The following is a 14308-nucleotide window of genomic DNA, read 5'->3' as shown; positions in this document are numbered from 1 at the left end:
ATCGTGCGCTCACGCTTATGAGACAGCTGTGATAGCTTCAGTATTTACCACCCGCAATATCTTGTGTGTTCGATTGGCCTTATTCGACGTGAGGAATCTAAAATTCTTTTTGTATGTTTATTAAGCGCTGTGTTATAGTAAATTTACCCATGTAGTATGAAGAGATAAATAAAAATGGGTTGTGATAATACAGAGTGCAATGTATGAATAATTACTTTGCAAGTTGGTCATGTTATCTGATTATTGCAATAAAAAAGCATATTGTTACTCTTAATAGCTTCTTGCCTTTCCAGTGGCGTTTAGTTCTGGCTCCCAAGGCTCCACAAACCAGCACTCTTCCCCTGCTGCCACCACTCTTTGCTCATCCATTCCCTTGTACGGAATAAATTTGATCTAGAGGCTCGTGCATCTTGAACCTTTTTTGACTTGCAGGTTTGCTGCTACGAAACATCTGTTTAGTTTGTGGTATGAGTGAATCGTGAAATTGAGCTTTGCATAAAATGTGCGCGTATGAACATTTGAAATGCGTTTAAATCTACGTGGCTGTACCGCATATATCGAAAACGTGCTGCTGTTGTGAATGGATCAGGTACTATAGGGGTCTTGGCGACGAGAATTAATCGGCTGGTTTCGGAAGCCAAAATGCGCTCACATAAGTGTCCAGCGTACACGTGGGAAGTTTTTTTAAACGCCCTTCAAAGCATCTCTTGCCTTCCCGTCTCGGGGAGAAAGCTTCATACGCACGCTAAAAACATTGTACCGCTTTCTGTTGGAAGGTAATGCCCGTTTGCACGTCAACTTTCGAGATGTCCAAGCCACGGGCGTAGCCAGAATATTATTTCGGGGGATCGATGGGGCATCCTACTCCATATATCTAGGTTCGTGCGTGTGTTTGCGTATGAGCGTGTATATATGCACAGAGAAACTAAAAATTTCCGGGGGTTGCCACCCTAACCCTCCTCCGGCTACGCCAATGGTTCGAAGGTAGCCTGCATTAAATAGTGTCATCTTGCTGAGCACTTGCGAACAATTGCTGCATCTAGCTCCCGACAAGCAGACAAAAAAGGAAATTCAACACCGCGCGGGTTCGCCACCTGCGCGCGAGGAGTGTCTTCCCTGCAGGGCTGGAATATAAAGCGGCCTTATGCGCAAACTCCGTTCCCTGCGGGAGCACGGATGGATGGATGTTATGAGCGTCTTCTTCAGAACGGGGCGGTGGGTTGCGCCACCAAGCCGTTGCTATTATACACTCCGTGCGGGACCTATAGGGGGCGCCTTGAAAGGCGCACGCAGCACCACTTGCGGTGCGACTCGCGTGCAATACTGAGAATCGCAGCAGAAGGTAGTGGCTCCTCGCATAGGAAGCCATGGCGGTGCAAGTACCCGTGGCTGGCGCATTAGCCCTTCGAGCTGGCCTTAAAGATATTGTAGTGAGATCTTTCTTCCGCGATGCCATACGAAGAAATGCGAAAAACTGAATCAAAGCGGGAATTTTTTTTATTATTGAAAGGGGGTTTATCGAGGTTGGACGGCAGGCGGAATGACCGCACGAGGAGCACGGTGGAGTCAGTCTCAGCCGGCGTCCACAGCTCGCGATCTGGGCTCACACCGGCCGCCTAGACAGTGTCCCACTGTTGCGTGCGTTGCTTAATCCCCACTACAGTTACCGGTCGACGAAAGGACGCCATCCTGGCTACTGAAGGCGACATGAGAATACGGAGGTCATGATATTGTTTGAGGCTGCACATGTGGACCACCTGGGGGCCAAGACGACGCTTCTCGGATGAGGTGATGGGCCCAGCAACACAGGTGACAGTAGCTAGGCACTCAATGACGCGATACGGGACTTCGTGCTTGGGGGCAAATTGAGGAGTTAGGCCAGGGGAATAAAACGGCATCCGGAGACAGGCGAGGGAGCGGCGGCGAAAGCTTGCGCCGTCAGATTGCGTTCATGGCGATCTTTTTGGAGGGCTTGGTCGTTCGAAGTAAAGGAGCGGGACAGCTGGCGACACTCGTCAAAATACTGAGCCATTTCAGAAACTGGACGTCCGGACGGTACGGCAAAATGGGGTCGAGTGTGGTGCATCGTTCGCCGCCATACAAAAGAAAGAATGGAGGAAAGCCGGTTGTCGACTGTGTCGTGGTATTATACGCGTAAGTGACGAAGGGAAGAACGACATCTCTTAGAGTGGTCCTAAATAATGCCCGCCAGTAATAAAATTGTAGGAGCGGCTTATATGTTTTCGGCGCACCAGCGTGGGCATATTGAGGGTCAGCATGAAAGTATGCGCAGATGTTGGAGCGCATGGCTAGGGATGACGTGCAGCAAATTACGGCCTACCGGATGATAGTTGCGACGCTATAATAGTTAGTCCCGTATCGCAATATCCGTGGCTTGACGGCGATGTGCACGTGGGTGTACAGAAGTTGGTGGAGCGGAAAGAGCATTCAGGAGGGAGACGATCCTTGAGACTTTTCGCTGTTCAGAAGGCACGTGTATGGCGGTTACAGGAGCCAAAGGGAAAGGCACCAGTTGAATGCGGTACTGCAGTCGATTTCATGGAAGATAGGGAGAGCGCATCTGCGTCAAAGTGTTTTTGGCCCCTATAGGTACATAGGTACAGCACGTGAATGTCAAATTCTTGCAGGCGAAGAGCCCAACGTCCAAGGCGACCGGAAGGATCCTTCAGGGATGCCAATCAACACTGTGCGTGATGGTCAGTCACTAGGTCGAAAGTGTAGCATTATGAGTAGGGACTAAACTTTCTTATTGCCCACACAATCGCAAGACCTTCCTTTTCAGTTACCGAGTAGTTGGATTCCGCCTTCGTGAGGGCAGGGCCAGCATAGGCGACAACATACTCAGAAAAATCAGGTTTGCGTTGCGCGAGTAGTGCACCAAGACCGACGTCACTGGTGTCCGTGTGTACTTCTGTTGGTGTAGTCTGGTCGTAACCGTGCGTAATGGGTGTTGAGGTAAGCAGACGCCGTAATGTAGTGAAGGCGTCGTCGCAGGCTTGAGCACAGTCGGATAGGTTACCAGGGCTAGCAAGGAGCTCCGCAAGCGGTGATACTATGGAGGCAAAGTTCTGAAAAAAACGAAGAAAACACGGGCATAAGCCAACAAAGCTGCGCAGTTCTTTTACTGAGGTCAGCTTAGGAAACGCTGCGACGGCGCGAAGTTTAGTCAGGAACAATCCCGCGTTTTGAGAATACACGACCTAGTATGGTGAGGCGGCGAGCTCCGAAGTGACACTTCTCCAGGTTGAGTCGAAGGCTTGCCTCAGTAAGACACTGGGGAATCCTGCACGGACGGGCGAGGTGTGTAGCGAAATCAGGGGCGAACACGACAACGTTCTCCAGATACGACATATCTGCCATTTTAGACCGCGTAAGATGCTGTCCATCATTCGCTCGAATGTTGCACGCGTATGGCAAAGTCCAAATGGCATGACTGTGAATTAGTACAGACCATACGGGGTGACAAACGCCGTCTTTGGACGTTCACACTCAGCCGACGGGACTTGCCAATAACCCGCTCTAGTCGAGTGCAGAGAACCCGGCGCCCTGTGGACAATGGAGGGCGTAGTCTACGCGTAGAAGAGGGTAAATATTGACACGTCTACTTAACTTTATCAACAAATGTTATCGCACAGCGCAGGACGCGCCTGTATGTAAAAGAAGATTCTGGAATGTTATCGATGGTTCCTTCCACTGTCTTTCACCGCAACTTGTGTAATCTGATTGCATCTATGCGCGACGCGAATACTGTAGAACTTTGTGGAAGACACGCAGGTCCCAGCGGTTAATCTGGAACATTCGACGACCGATCTATAAAAGCCGACGCGCTTGACACGCTGATCAAATTTTCGACGATCGCCGACCGTGTTCGCCGCTATCGTTGTGCTACATGTGTAGCCTGTTTTGTGGGCACAGGTTCGCCCAATAAAAGTTAGTTTTGTCGTTCACAGTACTGCTACCAGGCACGTACCCAAGGGGGGGCCCGGGGGGGGCCCGCCCCCCCCCCCCCCGAAATTAAGACGCGTACCCCCCCCCCCCCTCCCCGCCACGCCACCATTTCTCACACACATTCTTAAAGCGCCGCCAAATTAATGGTTAGGCTTGACAGCTATTCGGCGGTCAACATTTTGCTGCCTTTCTCACTCCTTTTGGATGGCGGCAGTTATCGGCGTCTCCTGGGATGTTATGGCCAGTTTCCTCATCAATTCGGTGCCCGGGCGATTAAGTCGAGATGTATTTAGTTGCCACCGTCTATTCGAATGTCACGCCCATCGTTGTTGCTTCGTATATTCAACCTTCCTCGTTTAGACTGACCCAGAGGCCAGGAATGGCATTCAGTTCGTGGTCAGCTGGTCTGTGTGCACGTGGAGCGAGTTGCGGCCAGAGAAAATACCAATTGCCTTTAACTTTTCTTTTTATTCCATTATTTCCTCGAGTGACGGCTCGCCGCGACGCAGTCAGATCCTCGGAACAACATACCCGTGATATGGATTAGATAAGGTGGAAAATAAAATGATGCGAGACAGCATCCATCATGAATCCCTGCAATAACGCTTAAATTCATAGGCAATATGACAGTCACCCGTTAATTCGTCTGGTTTTTCCCTAATTCTACAACTCTTTTCGTGCAAAATTGCCAAATGGAAACAATAGTCGCAAGGATTTGAGAAATTAAGCGATCTCCTAAGGGAGATAGCCAAGGCAACAGCCAAACAGGAAGGCAAAGCGAAAATTAACAATTGTAACCGTTGTTTATGAAAATATTTATGGATGAACATCTTTTTATTTTATAAGGAAGTAGAGAAAACGCCGCCGGAAGTGGAGGACAATTCTGTGTGTTCTGAATGACGCTTCTACAGTTATCATCCGAGCCGCTTAATGTTGCCATTTCTCTGCTGTGCTTATGTAGATGTTTTTCTAACCTTCCGCGGTGGGCGCAGTCCGTGTAGAATCGCAGCTTCCTGCGCCATACGCGGTTGTACGCGGCTCGTGGGCACGCATCGTTACGTAGCTTCCCAAATAACAATACGAGTCGGTTGTGGCACTTGTTAGCGCAGTATACGAGGGATCCAAAAGAACTGTGATTGTTCCGCAAATATATATTTCTGTATATTTCTTCCAGTGCTAATTCAAAAAGCGCTACTATAGTCGGAAGCTTTAGCTCGGGCCCAACTCCGACGCGGCCTATTCAAATACATGTAAAACGCAAAAACGTTTTTCTGAGATAGCCCCTGGACCGATTTTAATAAAGTTTGTTGGGTTTGAGAGAGACAGCTAAACTATAGTGACTGTTGGAAGCGGAATTTCGATTTAGGGCCTGAATTTTGTTAAAAAGATTTTCAAATATTCGACAGTTTGAAAAAAAATAGAAGTAAGAAGTCTACAAATCCATAGCTCTGCGTCAAGAACAGATATCGCAGTTCTGTAAACGGCATCCATGAGACCATTCAAAGCGGAAAAATTTTATATGTCATTTTATATTTCATGTGAATTTGTTACAGCATTTACAAGGGTTCTGCAAAAGCTGTATTTCCATATTACTAAACTTTTTTTAGATTCATGTGTAAAATATCAATTTTGTACGCTTTAGATCTACTATTAGGTGCAATTTACAGAATTGTGATATTATTTCTCGTTGCCGAAAGACAGAGTTGCAAACTTTATAGTCTCGTTTTCTGACAACTTTCGATTTTTCCCAATTTTTATTAAAACATTGACAATTTAAAAGAAAAATTCGAGGCCGACGGTCACTGGAGTTTAAGTTTTTATTTTATATGCAATAAAGCTTGTCAAATTTGGTGCAGTGGTAGCTGAGAAAAACGAATTCTCCTTTTACATTACATATATTTAGATAGGAGCACCCGAGCTAAAGCTTCCACTTAAGTCTGCAATGAAGCCCCGCCCACGCCCTCATAGCCGCCAGCCACTGCTCCTCCGCGAGGCTGCAAATAATTCGTACTTCAAACTTTTTCTGTTAACCAAATAAGGCGGTAACTATAAAAATAAAATTATTAGCGCGTAATTTTATACCTTTCCCCTCGCCTATTATAGTGGAATGGCGAATGCCTAATTCATTATTGAACTGCAATAACATGCTCGCTTCGCTACAACTATTCGCTGTGAAGTTTCACTTCAGTTGGCAGTGAAGTTTCATGAGTAAAACGGGTTCAGCTGTGAAATGAACTGCACAGGAAATTTTGAAGAGTGAAATGCTCAGATTCCATACATTTTGTCCATGTCTGTTGCACACGTCATTGCTTCCGCCGATGAAAAGACTCTTGAAGAATAGCAGACGCTCCGGAGGTATCAAGTATGACGCCATTTTGAAAAGGCCGCATGACTACGATTTTGTTTGCTTCTGTGATTGGCTGGCGGAGTAACACAACTCCGCGCAGTCCGTGTGCCTTTGTTGTTAGCTGCTGTTTCTTAAAGTTCTATTCTACTAAAGCAATATTAATGTTACACGTTCGCTTCTGTACTTGTTCTTGGCAGTGTTATTCCTGCGCATCTTTCCTGCGCGAGTCCATTTGACGTGGTTCTTTGTTTGCCAAGTAAGGGAGAGGCGCATCGCACAGGCGTACCTGTAAAATACACCTTATTTCATTTCTCTTTTGTGGGTTGACGCGTTTTTATGGCGAATGCTGGGCGCTATTCATATGTGTACTAGTAAAGGTGCCCCCCCCCCCCGTCATTTGCACAGGAAAGTTACCTTGGGTTGGGCGCCCCCCCCCCCCCCCCCCCGAAAAGAAAAATCCTGCGTACGTGCCTGACTGCTACTGTGTTCGTCAACGTCACCACCACGTGACAATATCTTTTCTAGTAATTTTGCTGAGACACCGGTAATCCACACAGAACCTAATTGAACCGTCTTTTTTCTTGATCAGCACAACGACGGATGACCAAGGACTACAGTAAGGCTAGATGTCACCGCGCTTAAGCATGTCGTTAACTTGCTCCATAATTATACGACGCTCCGTAGGTGATACACGGTAGGGACGCTGTCGCAAAGGCGTGTTGGTTCAGGTGTCAATTCTGCGAGCAACGGTGCTCGTTTGGCCTAACGATGCTTGGTGGATGTCGAGCGAACTTCTGAACTCGTTCAGAAGTTTAACAAGCTGCGCACGTTTATGCGGAGCGAGGTTGATGAGAATGGAAGCGAAATATACGTCCGAGGACACCTCAGCGGATGCAAAATGCGGCGTCAACGCGTCCAGCTTAGGCTTCGCAATTGGCTCGGAGGAATCAATAGGAACGATAAGATCATCGACGACTGACTGAACTTAGCCATGCGTCTCATGGCGGCGTAACGTGAGAGGGCATGCGGAAGTGTTGGAAATAAGTATTCCGGAGGCATCCTGGTGAACTGCTAGAATGGCGAATGGCAGCGGCTCATAGTGGCGGCGACTGAATACGTTAGACAGCGTCAACAGACCTGTAGTTTCAGAAAGGGCAGCACAGTAAACAGGAACAACGTCGGCACTGAGAGGGGGAAGGGTAGTGTCAGCAGCCACGACAAGCTTGTCAACACCAGGCACGGGCACATGGGCAGAAGGTGTATCGCCAAACAAAGACAGTTCCACCTGAGCGAGAGCGCAGCCTATAATGGCGTGATGGTGCGATAAGAAACCGACTCAAGGATCACATGATGTGAACACGAAGTCAACACAATAAACTCAATGTCGTAGAGTACGTATCCAATGAAGACTTTAGCTGTGAAGGCTGGAACCGGATGAATTCGCTGTGCGCTTGCAGTATTGAGGGAAAACGCTGTAGGTGGCATTGTCAATTTACGAAGAAACTGGCAAATTTTCTGGCTAGTGACGGATGTAGTGGCAGTAGTATCGACGAGCGTAAGAGTTCGAATATCTTCAATAAAAACTTCGACGAAATTGTCGGGGAAAAGCGAGGACATACACAGTTCGACGACGACGGAGCTCTTGCCTCCGGAGCTGCGGCAGTCGGTTTACCGTCTCAGCGCTGCGTCGGCGACGCATAGCTGACAAAGATCGGCGTCGTGGTGAAGTTGAGCGGCGGGAAGGGAAGAGTTGAAAGGCACAGCCAGGCTGGGGGTCTCGCGCGTACACATCAGGTGGCGCGTCCTGTGGCGGCGGAAAGAATAGTCGCAGTATCGTGGTGCACCTGGGGCTGCCGCGAAGCGCCGACGACAGAAGCGTGCTACGTGACCTGGAAGTCCACAAGCGTAGCATATTGGTCGGTTGTCAGCAGTGAGCCACGGATTTACGATGGACTGCTCTGCACCAAGGAATGGCACCGGTAACTGTCGGAGAGGTTGAGGGGTGAAAGCTAGCAGTCGATGCGGTGGCTCTGCAGCGGCAGCCGCATAATTGAGTGGGGCGGGAACAGGTGTCGTCTGAGAGGCGGGCGGAAGTGGAATCACTGGAAAAAATTTCAGAGTACCGCATTCGTTTTCCCCGCGCCGCCGACGCGTTCATTGGCCCAACCGTACCACGTGACTTTTGGGCGCCATATACCTTCCAAGCGCCGGGCGGGCCAGCTCAGTGGGAGCGTAGGCAGCGCAGGTTCCCTACTTTTTTTGTGTTCTGATTGTCGCGCTCGCATTTGACTGCAAGGAAATCATGCCTGGCTGCTGCGCCTTCGGATGCACCAACCGAACTGAGTCTGGAAAGAGTTTTTTCTAGTTTCCGACCAGGAATATGACCGAGAGCGTCGTTCTGCGTGGTTACACAGAATCGGCCGGGAGAACTTCAAGCCTACAAAAAGCACCCGCCTGTGCGAGGTATAAGTACACCTTGATTGTGCTTTTCAGCACTGTTTTAGAAGATATTTAAGCGAAGTGCACGCGGTGTTAGCAATGCTATGAAAATAGGAGTTCATTGCACGGATCGTTCGCGTCTTGCACGCTTGACGCGGGTACACCTGTACGAGTTTGTTGCTCAACACACGCGGTTATTCCGTGCTCGTGGCACGCGAAGGCACACTTGTCGCGCGAGAATTCTGCGTCCTCACGTGCACCAGGTACTCGCATGATTTCTCCGCGCACGTGAGCGCGCTCTCGCCTCGAGTCACTCGACCCTTATGGCACTTGTTTTTCGCAAATCGTGACGATCGCACTCAATAAAAACATGGTCAATACGGTGCCCATGATACTTCCTTTTTTTTCACTTATCCTTTGCTCATTTATACATATGCATTTCGAGCTTGAAACTAATGGTCAGGTGATATTTACAACACATGCTTCAAATTTTGAGTTTGTAAGCCGAGCACATGCAATGAACTGAAGTCAGCATACATATTATGTTTTGTGTTGAAATGCTACGGTGCATACCCAAATAATGTTGCGCTTTATGCATAACAAGAAATACAAAACAGAACACCCAGTAGCTTTAGTTTCACTCTGTCAATATGCAAATTACATAAACCGCTCTAAAAGCGCAAGAAGTTTATACATCGCCTATGTAAATTAGAAAAAAATGTGCTGCGTCACCAGCGCGCGTTCCTGCTTTTTTTTTTTTTTACACAGGCAGCGAATCTTGGCAGTCTAAGAAAACAGTCATAAATAAGTTGAGAAGAGTAGCCGCTCATGCATGCACCAGACTGCCGCGTTCATAAATTGCAATGTAGCAAACTCTCGCTCATTATCAGTGTCGAGAAGTACATAAACGTTGCTGTAATTACGCAGATGGCTCATATTGGCCTTCCACGAGATTTAGTGCGCAAAATGGTCATTGAAGCTGGTTTTTTACGCCTGCTGTGCACAGGTCGTCGTACGATCACCCCCAAACACCGGTGCGCACACGGCAGTCGCAGTGAGTCGTGCATATACGGCGGACGAAGTCGCCCGGCAGAATCGAGAACGCGGGGTGTCCGTTTACAAACTAAATTAAATGTATACGATTTAGCTTGTGAAATTATACAATGAACGTACGCGCCTGTAAAACTATCAGATGTTAGTTTCGTCCTGCTTGGAAACATGCAATAGAAGCCGATGGCGGTCCACGATGTTCATACCCAAAAGCACAAGCTTGCCTCATTCGGGCTCAAAGTGACGAAATGTTTCCTTCGTAGCTAGCTCGCGGAAGGAAAAAAAAACGCGTGCATAAGCTCTCGATAGCAGCGCTAAGCTGCTGCCCACAATCGTAGCACAGTTCCAGCAGTAAACACGATCGGCGTGCAGAACAACCACCGGCTGCATTACTTCGCACAAAATAACATTTCTTTTCGCTCTCAGCAACCATTCTCTCCGGGCACAAAGTATTTGTACTTGAGTAAACACTCAACCCGATGTTTCACCGAATATCAAGCTCTTCCAACACGGCGGCCTTCCCGCGACGCAATCGGCTTGGAAGGTATATGGCGGTGGCCGCTCAGTGTCGCCAGTCAAATCCCGACCTTTGCGGTACTCTGAAATTTTTTCCAGTGACTCTAGGGCGGAGGCACCTCGGAAACTTGCTCGTGAACAACTTTTCTGATAGATGGCGCTGATAGATAGACGACAAACACGAGAGCTGCCGTGCCACTTCCACAGGCACATAGTCTTTGATTTGCGACAGTAGCGTATTGCGGTCACCACCTGTGGTTAAAGCGGCGACAGAATCGTCTGTTGTTGTCGGCCGCCGAACTAAGACGCGTTATTTGCGTAGCTCATCAAAGCTCTGGCACAATGTCGTAGGCTCAACGACGGAGCATGGGTCCTTGATCAGCAACATTTGAAAGGCATGGTCGTCAATCCTTTTCAGGATCTGTTTAATCTTCGCTTGCTCGGTCATTGCAGGATTCAGGCGCTTACATAAGCCGATGACGTTTTCTATGTAGCTAGTAAAATTTTCGCCTTGCTGCTGCTCACGCTCGCGGAGGCGCTGTTGGCCGCGGAATCCTGCACGGCGGGACTGTCGAACACGTCTGCGAAGCGTTTGTTGAACGTACTCCATGTAGCGAAGTGGGACTCGTGGTTGTGGTACCACAAGCTTGCCACTTCTTTGAGATAAAACGACATTCTGGAGTTTCGACGGGTTGCCCCATTTATTGTGGGCGCTCACCTTTTCGAATGTCGCCAACCAATATTCCACATCCTGGTCATCTGTTTCACTAAAGAAGGGATGATCGCGCTGGTTACCAATACCTGCGGGGATTGGGCGACGGCCAGCTGGGTGGTTTCGTGAGCCATTGTCGGGGCAGTTGGTAGCGTGCGACTTCGGAGTTGCAGGTTACAATAAATAACCCGCACATCCGCCACTTTGAAAGGGGGCTTATTAAGGCTGGACGGCAGGCCGGAGGACCGCACGACGGGTACAGCAGAGACAGTCTCAGCCAGCCTGAAATGCTCGCTATCTGCGCTCGCACCTGCCGCCTAGAAAATGTCCCACTGCTGCGTGCGTTGCTTCATCCCCACTACATTATATTCAAGTTGTCCCTGCAACCGATTCCTTGTGTATAGTTGTTTATTATTCGTGTACAGTTTTACAAGCGATTCTTTATTTCTATTTGTTGAGGTATTTTTTCACGGGGCGGCCCATTGTGTGAGTTTCTGTTCTGTTCGTCTATTGGATACCAGCTGCCTTTACCCCTGCAGATATGGCTGGTAGCTTATACTGTAAATAAATTTAAAAAAATATTATATGCTACGGGGGCGTGCGAATAATAAATGAAGAAGTCGTACAGATTTGACATAAGAATTTCGTTATTGACACAAATGCTGTGCGCACACCAAGTATTAAACGTGCTGTATAGAAATGCTTTTCAATAATTTGTAGAATTTTGTGTTCTATGTCAGGAAGAACCCATTCGCAGTCGTGTTGTGATGTCCCTCTTATGTCATATTTTTTTTTTGGCATCCCTGTTTTATTTGGTTCTTGCTATATTATTGCTCAGAATGTAGCCACTCTCTCACGATCTCCTGTCTCGGGCCTCTTGGGTAATGCAAATGAAAGAAGTTAATGACATCTATTCGCCAATCTCGCTTCAGATGCCGGTATCTTGGTCTGATTGATTTATAACTTCTCGCAGTTTATGGGCGCGTCTTCACAATATATGTAAGCGATGACCAAAGCTATTTATTTGCAACTACGATATTTTATTGTTTAATCAGCGCGCATGCTAAGAGGAATGTGACACATGCAGTGGAACATGAAAAATATGGGGCCACGCTGCTGCCTATTTCATGTAAAGGGTGGCGTAGTCGTCATAAGTTCTATAACGATTCACCAAACGAGCTGTTAACCTTTGTTTTGTTTGCAATGAGCGAAAAATAAGAACAGCATGAAGTTTAACTAGTTGATAGGGCGTTGGCTAAGAAAATGGTAGCCAATTATTTTAGAAAAAGGTAGCCGAGCATAGACGAACAAGTGTAAAAGCAAAGGACACACACAAACTCCGTAAAGTACAGATGGCGTTTTTGCTGTCCGTCTCCCTCTACTTGTGTCCGTGTCCGTAGCTTCGCCTTTTTATAACATTAGCCAAAGATATTTTAACCCGACTGCGTTAAGGAGCTCATGTCGCAGAAAAGCCGGTGTCGTCGTTGTCGGCGTCCGCGGGGTTGGCCGTGAGCGAAAAATCCCGGCAGGCAATACATAAATAAAAAGAACTTGCAACATGGGCTGCGTGGGAATCGAACCAGGGTCTCCGGAGTGTGAGGCGGAGACGCTACCACTCAGCCACGAGTTTTTTTTCTTTATTACATGGAAAAGAAAACTGAAGGTGTATAACAAAATGGACACAACTACACACTTAACACTCAGGCAAACACACACATGCATCCTACAAGTGCATCCAGTCTGGCGGAGGTTCCTGCACAGCATACACACTTCTTACATACGCAGCACTTTCGCGAAAGAAGGATTTTGTAGTTCACGGGCTTTTGGCATGGCGATCACAGAGTCTACTTCTCCACAGGCTGTATAAACCAAGTACAATGAACATGTCATAGGGAGGACCACCTGTAACCTTAAACGGTAGAAACCTAATTGAGTATGGAGTCATGTCAATGTCCTTTTTAAGCGTCCGTTGGAGAATGTCCCAAAAAAATACAGCGTCCCTACAGTCTATGAAACAGTGATCTATAGTTTCGGCACGTGGACAGAGCCGACAGTTTGTTGACCACGGCACAAAGCAACCCCTCGAATTCAACCAAGTTTTAACAGGGAGTGTATGCCAATGTAATTTAAAGAAAAATGTTTTTACTCCAGGAGGCACACACATTTTTCGGACGCGTTTAAGTACATCCTGATAAGGTCGGCTTAAATAAGGTGCACGATACAAAGGATCTGGGAAAATAGAGTCAACCAGTGCCGCAGAAATTGCTTTTCGACTCGCTGTGGACACGTACTCCAGGCTGAATATAACTTTCAAGAAAAGAAATGTGTCAACAACCTTCTTGAGAAAGCCCCAAGGAGCCTGTGGGACATCTTTAACATTTGATGACACTACTCTGTTAGGAACATAATGAACTAAACGCAGTTGCAACATTTCACGCAAGAACGGATGGTCACTGTCTCGAAAAAAAAACAGGCGAGAAACAATTTGCCTGACGAAGAGGTGTACTAATCCTAGACCACCACGTTAAAGTTTCTCAGCCACGAGTTCGATGCTTCAAAGCGGTACAAAAGCGGCTCTAGTGAATGCGGTGTTGTCTTAGAAACGTGCCGTAGAAAGTTCTACTGCGGTGTATATCGGTAATTATGAGCATGTAACTTACAGAAGTTGCATTTACACAAGTAGCGAAGTACGTTTCCGCTACATTTCTTCTGCGCTTTCCGCACACGCAGAGCCATCTTGCGGCAAACACAGAAGACCCCCTCCTCTTAATGTACAGCGCTACCCCGACAGGTGGCGCGCCACGCGCGCATTGGGGCTGTGCGGGGACCGGTGCGAGGCGCGTCGCGGCCCCGAGCCCCTCTCCCCTGACGACGCTTCGCCGTGCTCCCTCACGGGTTGCAGAATCAAGCGTCCTTCCTTTCTTTAGATCACTATCTATATATCTCTCTGCCCGAGCCGATCACGACGTTTGGCTGGCGTACATCGTTTCCCCCTCCGAGACACCGAGTTCTTTGGTTCGTTCCGCTTGCTCAGGCGCACGTTTCGTTGCCGCGCCGAACGCTGCGTTGCTCGACGCTCACCGCGTGATTGGTGGGTGCAAAGTCCGATGCGGGCGCCTCGTAAGTGATAGCTGCGCCGTAGCGCATTGTCTTACACCCCTTGGCGGGTCGACGCGAATGCTGTCGCGTTTCACTCTTGTAGGCGAAGCTTAAGCGTCCTCCAATTTTTATCTGTTGAGCTTTTGTTTCGAAGGCGGTACTGCTTCAGCAGTAAC

At 48.1% G+C, this 14308-nt stretch overlaps 1 pseudogene; it reads right to left on the bottom strand.

The window, feature by feature from the left end:
* Nucleotides 1–12726: 12726 nt before the first annotated feature.
* On the bottom strand, nucleotides 12727–13197 carry LOC140216539 (uncharacterized; annotated as a pseudogene).
* Nucleotides 13198–14308: the final 1111 nt, after the last annotated feature.

The sequence above is a fragment of the Dermacentor andersoni genome, chromosome 3, assembly GCF_023375885.2.
Source record: "Dermacentor andersoni chromosome 3, qqDerAnde1_hic_scaffold, whole genome shotgun sequence".
Lineage (NCBI taxonomy): Eukaryota > Metazoa > Arthropoda > Arachnida > Ixodida > Ixodidae > Dermacentor > Dermacentor andersoni.
Note: the sequence above shows the minus strand (reverse complement) of the source record. Positions and strands in the feature narration are given on the sequence as shown.